This window comes from Carex rostrata, chromosome 3, assembly GCF_964058835.1.
Source record: "Carex rostrata chromosome 3, lpCarRost1.2, whole genome shotgun sequence".
Classification (NCBI taxonomy): Eukaryota; Viridiplantae; Streptophyta; class Magnoliopsida; order Poales; family Cyperaceae; genus Carex; species Carex rostrata.
In genome coordinates, this window is record NC_135920.1 from 4,697,140 (window position 1) to 4,710,630 (window position 13,491).

At 35.0% G+C, this 13,491-nt stretch overlaps 1 pseudogene across 1 annotated transcript; it reads right to left on the minus strand.

Annotated features, from left to right (window-relative positions):
• Positions 1-28: 28 nt before the first annotated feature.
• LOC144551042 (1-phosphatidylinositol-3-phosphate 5-kinase FAB1A-like) lies at positions 29-8,017 on the minus strand (annotated as a pseudogene). Its single transcript, XR_013510743.1, has 11 exons — positions 7,849-8,017; positions 6,686-7,468; positions 5,884-6,606; positions 5,646-5,799; positions 5,067-5,411; positions 4,072-4,593; positions 3,164-3,495; positions 2,935-3,058; positions 1,526-2,838; positions 1,171-1,437; positions 29-625 (listed from the first exon to the last, which is right to left on the minus strand). The product of XR_013510743.1 is annotated as a 1-phosphatidylinositol-3-phosphate 5-kinase FAB1A-like (transcript).
• Between the last annotated feature and the right edge of the window lie 5,474 nt (positions 8,018-13,491).

The following is a 13,491-nucleotide window of genomic DNA, read 5'->3' on the forward strand; positions in this document are numbered from 1 at the left end:
GCTAGCAAGGATACTCTTTAACTTACATTGAACAGCTTATCTTCAAAATTTATTCACAATGTTGAAATTGATCAACAAAATTTACAACTAGGGAATGCTACAACAATGAAATTACATACATATACATGCAAAAAGAAAAAAAAAACACGTGACAATCTGCTATTTTTTTTAATGGAGAAGAATGTATAAATACATTATATTGGGGTCCATGCTGACGATGCTTGGTATTCAGAACTTACCTCAAAAAATTTCGGGAAAATTCCTTTGCTGTTTTAGCAGGAAAATTGGCTAACAGAGTTTGATCACGTCACAACTCGTTTGAAAGGCTAAGATGGTTTTCTTCACCGGCATCAGTCTCTTGTTCAGTGGTGAATGGGACCCAGTCATCAGGGATGACAAGAAAGTACGATGACATTGCTTTCCGGAAGCGTGATTTGTACTCCTTCGGTGAAATTACGGTGGGAGAGACGTTCTTTGGACCACCTAAAATACCAGAAGCTTTAACCCAAGTCTCGAGATGCTTGTCCCAGGTGTATTTCCTCATGAAGTCTATTATTCCTATTATGAGTTCGTGTTTGTCTTCATCTATGCCGACTAGGAGAGAATAGTCCATCACATCAATTGACTGCAAAACATAGTTGTCAACAAAACAATGTTTAGTAATTTATTATAAGATTCAAGACAACTATCCAAAGATAGTTGTCAACAAAGTGCCATTCCTAGCTAGATTTCTAACGCCCACAATACCAGTACAACTGGTAGTAAAGACAAGCCCAAATCAGTCACAACCCAAAATAAACGGTAGATATAATTGATATGGATAGGTATCTGGAGTTCCTGATCTGTACTTGCATTTAGATTAAATAGAATTTTAGCTCTTTCTTCGTTTTTTTTCTTCTCAAGGGTATATTTTTTGGGCCTTTTAATAATACACGGAGGTTTACATTGAAATCAAGATTTAATTGAAGGTGATAGCTTGTGATGGTAATATATTGAGCTTAATGTAGCACCAATTCAAAAACATAGCAAGCTTCATATCAAGCAGATCTGTAAACTATCATACAATACAAATACAATAATCCTTAATTTGGTTGGTGAATTTAGGTCCAGTCACTGTTATATATCAGGCAGAAATGTACAGTACTATTGGTTAATTTAGAGTGTACTTACAGATAGAAAAAATGTATCATTCCAAACAGCTCTTTCTAAGATTCGCTTTGATTTTTTTGCCACGAAAATAGGTGAAGTAGGCATTGACTCGATTAAGTTTTCATCAAGAAGCACTTTGTTCTTTCCTGATGTGTCCGGGTTGTACCGAGATCGTGTGGAACCCTTTAAGTCATACAGCCTAGTTATATGGCGCCCAAATAGAAGATTTTCCATGGCAAGTAAATCCATTTTTTCTTCCATTCCTGTTTTTACATTGTAAGAAGTAACCTACAAATGGTAGTTTTGGTCAGTGATGTTGCTAATTGAGATAATGTTGATCATTCCTTTCGAAAAATGTATCTAAGGCATGCATTACCTGATAAATACCATAAATCTTGGCCAGGCAAGTGGGGCTATTGCTATCAATGGAATCTGAAACATACTTGAAATAAGCAGGGCCAAAAACATCAAACGATCCCAACTCTATTTTTGTGAGCTGCTTTATCACAAATCGATCATCCAATGATTTTGCAAAAAAGACTTTGCTCTTGCCTCCATATGCCTCCCAGTTCTTGCATCTACTGAGGGACCTAATGAAATCCTGCTCCGATATGGAACTCTTTTGCCTCAAACTACTAAAACATTTTGCAGAGTAGCACCTAACAGTATAACACACTTTCCCTTGAGGACCATTATCCGCAAAATTAATGTCAGGACTAGGTACCTGGCGGGAATTATTCGATAATATGTCATGATACTCCTGTGAAGCCAGTGCATAGGAAATCACACTTGTTGGTTCTTTTTCAAAAACAGGGATTACCATGTCATTAACCCCTATAGGAAGAAAGAATCTAGGCCCACCAGGGCCACCAGGCCATCCTAGCCATTCTGATACAGAGATATGTACAGGAACTTTGGCATCGGGAGGGTTATACCGACGAAACTTCTTGTTCAAAGAGCTATAATATTTTGAAAAGGGCATCATTAATGAAGGAGAGGGATCATTAGCTCTAGGGGTAGAGGGATTTTTTGCTTCTGTTAGTTCCTTAGAAAGCGGTAATCTGTCTGGAGTACAGCCCAAGTTATTATTATTACTGTTAAACATTGGAAAATGACCATCAGACATAGTTCGTCTTGAAACGAGTCTCGATTCTGCTGACCCAGAATCTTCACTTAGACTGATGCTAGTAAAAAGCGTGCTTTTGCTATCTCTGTCTCGTGTAGATTCAGATCGAGTTGTGAAGCTATTTTTCTTTTCCATCGTTTCAATGTTCGTTTCAGAAGGAAGTCCATTTCCCTTGAATAACTTAATAAATTCTATTCGTTGATTCCAATAGAGGGAATGGAAAAGAAGTTGCCTCCTTAATTTGTTTATCTCAAGAATATCTAATTGCCCCTCTTTTCTTTTGAGAACTTCATCCAATAAAACCTGAACAATTTTGACAAAAATAAAAGTAGATAATTGAGTTCTAATTTGTACTAGGGCAATTGTTTCACGATAATAGAATGGGAACAAGAAATTGCCTGAAACTCTGCTTTCTCTTGTTTGTGAAGATCTTGTAGTTCTTCAATTAACTTTGCTTTCTTTTGTTTGGAAATATCTGGTATATCTTCAGATTGGATATTTTTATCCAACTGGTACAAAGTAATTGATATTTCTTCAAAAAGTTGGTCCCCCCTTTGAGCTAACTACAGAAGAAAATGAATTAGAGTTCTCCTGCTTTGATAAACAAAAGTTGGGAACATATGCAACATCTAAAAGTATAATTGTACTCAAGAAATTACCTCCATTGCTTCTTCATCAACCCAATCAAATTGTTGATAACCAAATTCAAGCTTAAGAGGTGGTAGAAAAGCTGAATTAATGGCAATTGCCTTGTACTGAAAGCAAGCAACCAAATTTCCAGTCCTACACAAAAGTTAATATTTAGTAAGTAACAATTTTTTGTGAAATTATAATTAGTATATTTCTTTATAAAATTAAAACTGAGTTTAGAAAGGAACATGCAAATACCCATAGAATCTTAGGCAGTCTTTGTGGACAGAGTGTCCACATTTGGCAACCCTAGTTGCGGCATTGTGATCCGAAAAACTAAGTTCCAAGAAACGTCCAAAAGAAAGACTCATGGTGTCACTGGACAAGATTACCCTTTTATTTGATGGAGGTAACCCATTTTCTCGGGGGCATTTCAGACATCTTTGCCAGGTCCATATCTTCTTTTCTCTTTCACCTGGTAAAATTAAGTCAGGAATACGCCTCATGGAAATGGTTATAGTTCCCTTCTGGTTGATGTAGCAATGTGCATGCGCCTCAGGTGGAAGGTCACAAAAATAACACAAGCGATCCTACAGAGAAAATATGTGTAAGACTTGTTAGCTATGCAAAGACAGACAAGAGAATTGTTACATGTTGAATTGTCACAGTGATTAATGTAACACTGAGCACAATTACTAATGGTGTCCAATGGCCAAGAATGTCCATTTCAGCCAAAAGAACCAAAATTTTGCTTGCCATTTCTGGTTTTGGTCTGTCCCAATGGTACCGGTGATATACTTGAGAAATAAATGGCTAGAATAATACTCCTCTTTCACATGTAACTATGGCTTAGTTAATTATAAAACCCAACTTAGGCATATGTTAGCTTTTTTAGATTGCAAAATTAAGGCATAAGTGCCTACATAAAACAATGACATATGGTACTAAAATTCTTGCTATTATTGCTATATATTTACATACTTGACACAAACTTGGTTGCATTTGAACTTGGTTCACCGTTCACCCAATGCTGCTTGCAGTTTGTTTTTGATAGAGGTATTGAGTCTAGATGCACCCAAGTTTGCTGATAACAACAAGGTACTAATTGACATGTACATTTTGAATGCTACCTCTTCAAAAAGAAAAAGAAAAATAAAGAAACAAACCTGATCAAACAAATTCTCCCTTAAGTACTGCTCTAGAGGCCTATCAAAATTTCCGTAGTATTTAATTCGATACACTTGAAAACTTCCACAAATTCTTCGTTTCCAAACACATCTTGTCGATAAAGAAATCAAGATGCTTCTAGTGTCATCAAGTAACAAATTTTCCTTTCTAGACACTTCGCTTTTACATGGATTGCCTTCTCCCAAATCTTCTGCAATCCAGTCTATATTTGAACTTGAAAATGCAAGAGCCTCACTTAGTGGAGATAAAGATGGTTCATTGAAAGAGTCATCAATTGGCGAATGGAAGCCAGGTACTGTCGAAATGGAGGTGTTGGTGCTTAATGGTATGTTAGGTAATGGAACTGTCAGTGGGGATTTTGTAATGGCTTCGGGTATGCATGCCCTATCATCCTCAAGGAAAGATTTTTCCAAAGAAGCATGATATGCCACAAAAATACCAACTTGCATGACATGTTTCACTTTCTTGAGCACTTCAAGACTAGCTCCCTTAAGTACCACCTAAAGAAATGATATGAGCAATTGTGTGTACAGATAAATTAGGAATCAAGAAAGGGGATTAGATAAAGTGAAACAAGTTCATATGAAGTACAAATGTTGACTATGTGCTCTAAATAGTACTCTAAAATCCTAGAATACAACAAGGCTAAGTCACTCCTACAAAAAGTACTGCTGTAAAGTACATACCTACACCTTATGGGGGTTAATGCTTTAAAAGTTCAATCTGGATGCTATATTGAGGGCAATCTTTACTTTGTTGAAGCAATATGTGAATAGTTGGATTATTTTAATAGATTTGCTTTTAATTTAGCAGAAATAGCTCTCGAAATAAAATCACTTTATGAAAAGAACAATCATACCCTTGCAAGTTTGCATTTTGCTAATACGATCCTAATCACACCCTTTCAAAATTAACAATTCAATTTTTGTATACAATACCAATTGCAAAACTTCTTTCCCCAATCAGGACTTACCGTGCAAGCTTCTGGCCTTGGGCACCCTTCGAAAAACATCATATTTTTCGGGGAAATTTTTGTTGTTTGATCATGGCATTCATGAATTTCAATAAACTTGTCAACATGAAATAGATCACAAGTTCCCATTTGTTCAGGTGCCAGCAGATCGACTGAAGGTGCTATAATTGCATTAGTACATAGAGCAATGCGCTCTAAGAGGGACCTTTTCATGTTCAAAACAAGTGGGATGTTCTTGTAAAGAAGCATATCTTGGACAGTACGAGAAACACTTTTCTCCACCAATAGGAGGTCAGGTTTATGGGCTTCTATCTTTGCGACGGCCATTTTCAAGTGTTCTCTTTCCTGTAAACATATATTCATGAAGAAGAAGAAAACACATGAGCCACATTACATTCATCCTCGAGATATCTCCATTATATTATGATTATTATTTTCGGACATTTAAAACTATACCCATTATAAATTGATTATTATATAAATTTTAAAACTTAAGTATAGAAATAACCACTTTAGACTTGAAAGTTGAAAATGATTTTATCGCAAAATAATAAAAGAAAAATATCATGATTAAGCAACCTGTTGTAGTAAAGTGTCAATACTTGAAAGTGCATTGTTTACTCTTTGATACTCCAGAGCTCCACTGAGAATCAAGATATGAGGCTTTTCGAGCCGTGTTATCATACGTCGATGAGCCACATTTTTCTTGCAAACGATTCCTTTAATAACCATGCTTAAGAAACAACATTTACTATCAGAAAGATATACTTTTGTTTAATTTATAATAGTATAAGGAGAATGTGCATGTTCAACTGACCTGTCGTTCTGATCTCCGCTGGCAATGCATTTAATCTTCACAAATCCAACAGGATCCATGGCGCTTCCAGTACCTGTCTGATCTGGCCGCACAAATTCAGCGACCTCTCGTGCCAATGATTGCACAATATCCACCCAGCTTCTCTGGCCTTCTTCATGCAATATGGAAACATCCTCAATCTGCAACAATTGTTCCAAAAGTAATTGAAAATGGTCATCAGCAGCGTGTTTCAACACCTCTGTTTGATCACCCATCGGGTCACTGCTACCAAAGCTTTTGAAGCTGCCAGATGGAATCAAACTTTTCCATTTTTCAGTTAAGCTGTCAGGAAGCTCATTTATCTCCACACCCTCCTCCCATTCCTCTTTCTCCTCCAACTCCTCCTCCTCACCGTCATCTGGATCAGGAGGAGACCAAAGAGAGATGTTATTTTGAAATTCATATATGTTGCTTGTGCTTTTGATTCCATAAAATGAAGAGGTTGCATGGTAGTCATAGCAATTGTTAGCATCTGATTCATCATCCATTTTATCAACGGTCGTAGAGCAGATTTCTTCCACAAACTTATCGTCATTGTGCACAGATGATGTGTTTAGGAATGAACATGGGTAATATACACCAGACTCAAGTTGACTATAATAGCCAGCATAAGTTTGGAGTTGCTCTGAGTATAGTTGCTCTGCCACTTGCTCTGGGTAGATACCTTCATCTTCATTGTCACTCCTGAATGATATGAATCAGTCATAAAATGTTTAAAAAAAATTTAGATGTATGGAAGCATATAATATATTAGAACTCTTACCTTGTCACTAACATTTCATATTGAGCCGGGGAAAATGTTTCATTCTCTTCATTTGCAATCATTTTATTTTCTGATCTGACAAAATCTCGATTGTTATAAGAAATATCCAGGAGAGATTCTCGAGGACTAGATTCCTCAGAACCATGTGCACCATTGGCAAAATGGTGGTCGGGTAAATCATAATAAAAACCAGATAAGCCGTTTAATCTATCATAGCTAGCATGTTTTGAGTTGGTTTCAGAACTAGCTGACGAACAGATTGAAGCTGAACTCATCGCCGTCTCCCCCTCCCATAGCCCATAGCAATGATTACAAACACGTATTCTACGGGTGTTTTCCTTGTAATTACTACCACTGTCATCACAGCTACTGGCAGAACCGGTGATGGTCCTTGACTGGTAAGGAATGGTGTTATTGGTGCATGCGCCACAGAAAATCTTCCCGCACTTTCGGCAATGGTGCTTACGGTTGATTAAGTTGAACGAATGTTCACATTCAAAGCACTTGTGGCAGCTATTGTCTGGCATCCAGAACACTCTAGAGAGATTGTCAGGGTCACGTGGTCCCAAGAACCATGATTGCAGGTTTGTGAAAAATTCGATGAATGGCACATCAGGATTTCCCATTCCAAAAGCATTGACTCTTCATGTGCTCAGCAGAGGCTTGTTTGTGGTAATCCAAAGCATCTGAATTTACAGATATGTCAATTTTCATAACTGATTCACAAATTCCAACAAAAACTGCCCCAATATTCTGCAAGTTATTGTTTTAGTGTGTAATTTGCTGAACAAATGGAAACAACTAGCTTTCTTAGAAAACTCTAAATAGGACATGCAAATTCAAATTGAATCAATTTGTCAGAATTATGAAGGTAATTCCTTTGGAAATTTTTTTAGCAAAGGCTAGAGGTCCACCTTTTTTTTAGATAAAACATCAAAATTAATGAAAGCTGCGTACACAATAAAAGGACAAATGAACAGCAAAAAGAAAATCAATTTACAAGGAAAGAAACTAATAAAGAACTCCTTTGATTTAGTGGTAGAAAAAAGGAAGAAAATAATATTCACCTTGTGGAGGCAGAAAAGTTGCTTCATAAAAAAAATGCATAATATTGCGTTAATTTTATTGTGAAAAGATCTCATATTATAACAAAAATTAAATACCTGAGAAAATTGAAGGTTGATTTTTGCATTGCAATGTCATCCCAACCCAGCAGTCTCCCGTCAAAGAGAAAAGCCATAAACAGAGGAGCAAAAGGGGCGCGAACCATTGCTCTTGCTATCTTCTATTCTTAGCCTTGGTCATTTTCTTTTTAATATATATTTTTTTCTTTATGGGGGGTCGCCGGGTCGGTCTCCAGTGCTTCCCCAAAATGATTTTCTAAAATTTTCTCTTTTGTCAAATGTGGTGGAGAATTCGCGTAGACCGTAGTTAATTATTTGGTTCGTCACGGTTGCACAAGAAATTTCATTTATTTCAGATCATTGTCGGCTGATGGAAAATTTCAGATTTTGGTCTCCAAATTTCTAACAATTAAATCATTATTTAAGTTTTTACTTGCATCAAATTAGTCATTAAATTTTAGAAAAACGTGAAAAAAATATGGGACATGACATGAATGGCAGATATTTGGGCCCTGTTAGCAGAGATTTGGGCCTTATGAATTAACGATGCGGCCCAAGACGTCTAATACTGGACGGCCATTTAAAACAAGAATGGCACAATTATGATATTTCTAGGACTTTAATTGAGCAACTAGGAAAGGAATCGACTTTTAAGTATAGGAAACTAACCGACTAAATATCATATATTTAAAAAAGTATTATAATAAAAATTAAAATCTATATAACATGAGATGATGTGATTCTTCATCGTTTAATTTTATAAAAGTTATAGTAAATAACTAATATCAATAAATGACATGACATGTTTAATTATAAAAAAAATATATTCATATACCTTCCTTATTTTAAATTGTACAGTCGGACTGGTAGCATGTCAGAATAGCTCAAACAACAAGCAAAGACAGTAAACCTTCTTTTCGTTTGACCAGAATCGAGGAATTAACATAAAAAGAGTCAGCCGAGCACTAGTACCAACAGGTGCCAGTGAGATATATGTATATAATCATATATAAAGACCTTCTTTTTGGTCATCTTACAAAGAGGTTGGTTACAAAGAGGAACCTATACCACCTCAAGAACTTCAAGACTTGAAATAGTGTCTTTAAGGCGGTCCATCAGAGAGAGAAAAAATGCAATATCTAAGAATTATATTGTGTTTCTTCAAGAACATGAATTTGACATTGGCATGATGGAGGATGACCCTCTCAGTCTCCGTTAGGCTTTGAAAAATATCAATTCTCAGAAATAGATCGAGGCCATGAATGAGAAAATGAAGTCATGTATGACAACAAAGTCTGAGATATCGTCTCGTTACCTGAATGTGTGAAGCATGTTGGCTGCAAATGAATATTTAAGATCAAGAGGGATTCAAAAGGTAATGTGGAAAGATATAAAACTCGACTTGTTGCTAAGGAATTTACATAGAAGGAAGGCCTTGACTTTATGGAAACTTTCTACCTGTGTCTATGAAATATTCCTTCATAATTATCAGGGTTTTTTAGTAGCACATTTTGATCTTGAGTTACACCAAATGGATGTTAAGACTGCGTTTCTTAATGATGACATTGATGAAAATATTTATGTTGCAACCACCTAACTTTGAGTCTGATGACTCAAAACAAATGGTTTGCAAATTAAAGAAATTCATCTATGGACTCAAACAAGCGTCTCAATAGTGGTATTTCAAATTTCATCAAGTAATTGTCTCATTTGAATTTAAGCCTAATTTGGTGGACTAATGCATATATCACAAGTTCAGTGGGGAGTAAGTTTATGTTTCTGGTTTTATATGTTGATAACATATTGCTTGCTAGTAACGATATAAACATGATGCGTGAATCTAAGAGATTTCTTTTCAGGTATTTCGATATGAAAGATCTTGGTGAAGCATCATATGTGTTAGGCCTTAAAATACAAAGAGATCGAAATAAAGGTATTTTGGGGCTTTCACAAAAGGCATATATCGAAAGAATTCTCAAGTGATATAGCATGGAACACTATAAACCAGGAAATACTCCTGTTGCAAAAGGAGACAAATTTAGTCTCAATCAGTGTCCAAAGACAGAACTCGAAAAATTATAAATGCACCAGATTCCATATGCTTTGGTAGTAGAAAGTCAGATGTATGCTCAGGTGTGTACGCGTCTGGATATTGCGTACATCACGTGAATGTTAGGTCGGTATCTCAGTTATCCTGGTATGGATCATTGGAAAGCAGCCAAAAGAGTACTTAGGTACTTGCAAAGAACAAAGGATCATATGCTGATATATCGGAGATCAGACAAGCTTGAGGTCATTGGATATACTGATTCTAATTTTACGGGCTGTGTGGATAGCATGAAGTCAACATCTGGTTATATTTTTATGTTGGCTGGAGGAGCTATTTCTTGGAGGAGTGCAAAGCAGACTATGATTGCTTCTTCCACCATGGCAGCCAAATTCATTACGTGTTTTGAGGCATCGAACCATGGAATATGGCTAAGGAATTTTGTCACTAGGCTACGTATTGTGGATACTATTAAGTTACCACTCAAGATATATTGTGACAATAATTCAGCAGTATTGTATTCCAACAACAACAGGAGCTTGTCGAAATCCAAACATATCGACATTAAGCATATTGGTACAGCTTCCATGCTGGCAGATCCACTGACTAAGGGACTGGTATCCAAATAGTTTCATGAGCATATCGCTCATATGGGTATCTATGTTAAAGATGATTGTCAGATTTAGTGGGAGTTTGCATTTTATGTATCATGTTTTATGTTTTATATGATATACTTTTACAGATATCATGTAATTAACTTTTTTATGATATTATGTTATTTGTATGTATCATGCAGTTATTCAGACTTCAGTTATTCAGTTTTTTATGCACTCTGAATTTATGATTGACCTCAAAATCAAATTAAGAGAAAGTGACCAAATTAGAGATAGGCACGTGGATCACAGTGCATGTAATTTCCAAACCACACACCTCCTTCATTATTCATGTCATTCAGTTATGTTTACATAGTGATTTATGTTGGTTTAGTTTCGATTCTTGAGACGAATACTGCTTAAGTCCTTGTGAATATGATTGATGGACGGAATTGGTTGATGACACAAAAGGTTATGACAGTGCAGTTTGAGTACTCAATTCGGTTTTATCAATATATATTATTCGGATATACATATAGCCCAAGTGGGAGATTGTTGGAATTAATTTCAATTAATTACAACATATGTGGGCTTATATGTAATATAAATATATATTGAATAATAGATTGTCAATATTAGACCATTTATGAAGTGATCAAATTAAGTATTATTTATTGAGTTCAATATGTGTTATGAGAAGTGAGGCATTTAATGTGTAGAATGCGTATTAATAACTTTATGATTTAGTGATGGTCTAAATTATATAAAGTTTATAAATAATACAATTATGCTATTGGTTCCTGGGAAACACAATCAAATATGGTAATGTTCCGTAAATAAGAAAATACCCAATAAGGCAAGTTCTTAATTCAGACCCACTAAGGATCCAATAAAAAAATAGATTACAGATCCAAATTAATTAATTAATTATATAAATAATTTTTGTTAAGAGGCGCCTATTCTTTTGGATAAATCATGAATGGGTTTGTATCCTCTTAATATACATATGGCTCATTAAAAGAGATCTGTATCCTTTTTATTTTTATCACGCCTCTCTGTCTCACTCCCTACTCACTCTCTCTGTAGAAAATACAGTAATTAAGAGATAGATTAGAGTGGTTAAGAAGAGAAGTTTTAGTTAAGAACTTGAATCGGATATCTCTCCTTGTGCAAGAAGAGAACGTTGTCGCTGTTGCCTCTTTCGCTCTCTCCATCGGACTTGAGAGATTGCTTAGAAATTTAAAGGCTTCTGGTGATCAACGGTGATTGTGCATTTCTGGAAGATCATAACTACATATCAAGGTAATCTAGAATTTCAGATTTGATGTTCACTAGAGGATCGTGACATCTAGAATTTATATATGCGGTACGGTTCTGCATAAAATAAATCTATCAGTTTCTATTAAAGACAGTTATAGGATTGTGTTTTATTTATTTTTAAAAGGATGTAATTTCTATTTACTTTCATTATGCACTTGACAGCCCCTGTCAAGCTTTAAAAAAAGAAAAAAATAATAAAGAACAGAGGATTCTGAGGCGTCTGATCGACGCTCCACACGTATCTTGAATGAATCTGATGGCTATGAAGGCATTTAGCCGGAATTGCCTGGATTTTAACAAGACATTATGTGATTACTATGAAGTATAGATTTTCATCAGGAGGATTCATAGTTCAGCCACATCAGATAATAAAGACTGGCTCTCTGGGACACGTCAGTTTCTCCGTTTCTAGGACCCTCGTCCAACATATACAGAGTATCTCTTCTTTTCTAAAATAAACTTACCATAGCAAAAAAGAAGCGCTGAGGCTGGACCGCTGGAGCAATGAGTTAAATTCAAGGAACTATATTTATTTTTGTCCAAAAAAAAAAAGAACAGGAACTATATTGAATTGATTGATCTATTGAATATTTGTTCATACTTTACAATACCATAAATCCTACTCTATTTATAAAGTTCAGGTCATATGGCCGTTACAATTAATTACAAGGAAGATTTAAAGGAGATTCTTGCTTTACAATGATTTTACTATAAAAGGAATGAAGCAGTGAAGAGGGAATACAGCCGGGAAGAAAGAGGAAATATTGTTTGGTTGTAATTTGCAAATTTACCGATGTTTATGCTAAGTATCTCCAAGAGTTGCATCTCCAATGTACATATTTTGCTTCTTATTTTCAATATTTGACTTGATGCAAAAGACTCCAATTAATTCAAATTTCAAAGTCAATTATCTATCCATTTAATATGATTTTACTGCTACTCATTCGGTTGTCATGGGAATATAAACATTCTAGTATATATGTAATTTTGGGCTGTATCTACTTTTATTGACAAGTATTTTAACTAAAAACCAAAAATGAATTTGTTCTGTTGTATATAAAGAAACAACTTATGCTCCAGTTAAACAGGTTTCTGTCAACAAGAATTAAAGTAGTTATTAAAGAAGTTGAGACATTTGATTTTTAGTACTATACATGATATAATATTGCTTTTTAAATGAACAGATGTAATATGTAGATCAAAATCAATGCATGTTTACATTTTTTTGGAGTTTTATTTAAAGAATTGTTCACTATTAACTTAATCTAATTATCCATTTAATAAGACAGTAATATAAACATTTCTTTACATGAAATGGAAAAATGCACCAGCACCACTGATTTAATCTCGTTGAGCATATAATAAAGTACTAAATGTAGAATATCTGCAATTTTCAATGAATCAGATGATATATAAATATATTGTGTACTGCAATTAATAATAAACTCCAAACAGACAACATGTTTATATTTCAGGTAATCCAGATAATGCTTACATCTGCAACAGTTATATACACAGAGTCATCCTTTGAGAAACTTATTCATGTGAAAATTTGTTAATCAGTTATATGGTACTCAATTTTCTATTGTTAGGGGATCCCAAAGGGAGATTCAAATTAACACTTTAACAGTAATGAACGGTGCACAAGATACTACCTATATTTAGCAGTTCCTAAAGCTTTAAATTCCAGCATTTCAAATTGAATGATGAAAATCTCCGACT